Source organism: Tupaia chinensis, unplaced genomic scaffold (assembly GCF_000334495.1).
Source record: "Tupaia chinensis unplaced genomic scaffold, TupChi_1.0 Scaffold138115_2, whole genome shotgun sequence".
NCBI lineage: Eukaryota > Metazoa > Chordata > Mammalia > Scandentia > Tupaiidae > Tupaia > Tupaia belangeri.
In genome coordinates this window covers 5,870-8,294 of record NW_006198015.1, presented here as the reverse complement: position 1 = coordinate 8,294, position 2,425 = coordinate 5,870, and the positions used below count along the sequence as shown (strand labels likewise).

Genomic DNA, 2,425 nt, shown 5'->3' with positions numbered 1-2,425 from the left:
TCTTCCTTGTCCTCCTCCCAAACCAGGTCTCTGCTCTCAGTTTCCTACCCGTCAATGGCACATGTAGGCAAGAGAACTGGCGTGTCAACCTCCCTCCCTCCCTCTCTCTCTCTCTCTCTGCTCCAATTTTCAGTTCGTTGATTCTTCCATCCAAATCATTTTCAAATCTTCCTCTTCCCTTTCATCCCCACCGGTCTCCTTGCTTTTTTTCCAGACCCCCTCCAGACATTCTCACTGAACTGCTCCCAGAGTGATTTGTCTGCAGATTGTCAGAGCCTTTCTCTTTAAACTCAAATGACTCACCAGCATCCACGTTGTACATTAGAGTCACTTCGAAAGCTTTAAAAAAAAAAAAAAAATTCTGATACTCAGGCCCCACTTGAGAACAAATAAATCAGAATCTCATGTTAGGGCCTGGGTGTTGACATGGTCTCAAGTTCCCATAGGTGACCCCAGTATGCGGTTAGGGAGTGAGAACGATGGGGCCCGAGGATAAAGTGCAAACCCATCATGACATTTGAAACTCTCCTTGACCTCTCCACCAACCTCCCCGCTCATCTCCCAGCAGACCCCTGTACACACCCTGCACAGAAACTGTCCCCTCTTGGCTCTTCCCCAGATACGTCATCTAGGCCATGCCTCCTTGTCTTTGCTTAGAGCTCTGCCTACAGTAAAATGCCTTTTTGCTTGGATTTCCAGCAAAATCTCCTTAGCCTTCAAGAGCTGGCCTCATGTCCTTTGCCCTAACTCTCCTTCCCAAATTTAGTTTAAGGCTGCCTTGTCCAGAGCCCAGGACGCCTCTCGGAATAGTACTTTGATCACCATCAAGAACCTGGCGGCTTGTCCATCTTCGCTGGACTGTGGGCTCTCTGCTTCCTGAATGAAGGAAGGAAGGATTAAAAAAGACCAAGAGTGGGGCCAGCAGGTGGGGTGGTGGTGAAGGCACTGAACCCCCACATGGCCGACTGTGCTTTGAGTCCTGGACCTGGCTGCTTGCTTTCTCACTTTTCCTCTCTCTGATAAAATTAAAATAAAGAAGGTAAATTTTTAAAAAATATATTTTTTAAAAGATCAAGATTAAGAAATACAAAGGGGGACCAGCAGGTGGTGTTGTGGTTAAGGGCGCTGGACTCCCTCATGGCCAACCGTGGTCCAAGACATAGACATGGTAGTTTGCTTTCTGAATTTGCCTCTCTCTCATCAAACTGGAAAATAATAATAATAATAAATACAGTTAAATAAAATAATTATTTAATAAAAAAAGAAAGAAACGCAAGGGATCTGAGCTAGCCCCATGCCCAGTGGTTAAAGGAGCCAGACCCTACATTGGCCAACCGTGATTTGAACCCCAGCCCTGGCCACATGAAAAACACTCCAGGCACATGTGCTCCTGTGCTCCAAATCGTAAGGCGATGGAGAAATGAACAAGGGATTCCAGTGTGACCGCGCCCCACTGGAGGATGCTTTCTCCCTCTCACAATTAAAATATTTTTGTATATATAAAAAAGTGAAGACTCTTCAGAAAGTTCGTGGGAAATGCATATTATGAAAAATTATGCATGAGTTTCAACATTTTATTGCACCAAAATCAACTCATCCTTTAACTCCGTTTTTTCCCATTAACTTTTTGAAGTCCCCTGTAGTGTTTTTCCCTCTGAATTATTGCAATCTTGGTGCCTTACTCCTCATCAGACACTTGTTAAGAACACAAAACTACTCGATTTTAGTAAATGTATTGAGAGCTTATGATTAATAATGTGTAATACCATTCATTGAATACTTGATAGCCAAGTTCTCTGTATGCATCGCTTCATTTAACTATTACAGTAATTCCCTCAGATATTTCCATTTTACAGAGTAAATTAAAGCACTGTGTGATCAGGTAGTGCGAGACGATGGAGAACGTGAAGTGGAACACAGAGGAGACCCTTATGAGCCGTGTGCCAATAGGGTATGAAGACTGATCTGGAAAAACTGGCTTTATTGGCAAAAATAGCTGATGCCATGTAGCTTTTGGAGTGGCATGTGCACGTTTGATCCTCAGTTTGATGTAAAGCAAACACAAACATTAAACATACCAATCAATCAAGAGATGATCGTTTGTATGTTCTAACATTTGGGATCACAAAATAGAGTCGTCCCTTTAAGTGTGTTAGAAGTTAGTCTGAGGCCTGCTAAGTGGCATGGTGGTTAAGGGACTGGGTCCAACATGGCCAACTTCGCAGTTTGAGTCTGGAGTCTGGTGGCCTGAAAATGACGCTGGGCGTGTGTGCATGTATGCCCAAAATCTCAAGAAGAGAATGGAGGAGAAGGGATCGTGGCATGATCATCTCCCCTAGGGGTGTGTTATCTCTCTCTCTCTTTCTCTCTCAGCTATAATAAATTGAAACAAAAAAGTTTGAAACCCAAATTACAAAGATCAGGG

The 2,425-nt window shown here is 43.7% G+C and overlaps 1 long non-coding RNA gene across 1 annotated transcript in view; it reads left to right on the top strand.

Moving 5' to 3' along the window:
* LOC102494159 (uncharacterized) overlaps positions 1-2,208 on the top strand; it is a 68,640-nt gene extending 66,432 nt beyond the window's left edge. Inside the window, exon 6 of the long non-coding RNA XR_001371329.2 lies at positions 1,857-2,208. This is a non-coding gene — a long non-coding RNA (uncharacterized LOC102494159). The remainder of the gene's footprint in view (positions 1-1,856) is intronic.
* The last annotated feature ends 217 nt before the right edge of the window (positions 2,209-2,425 follow it).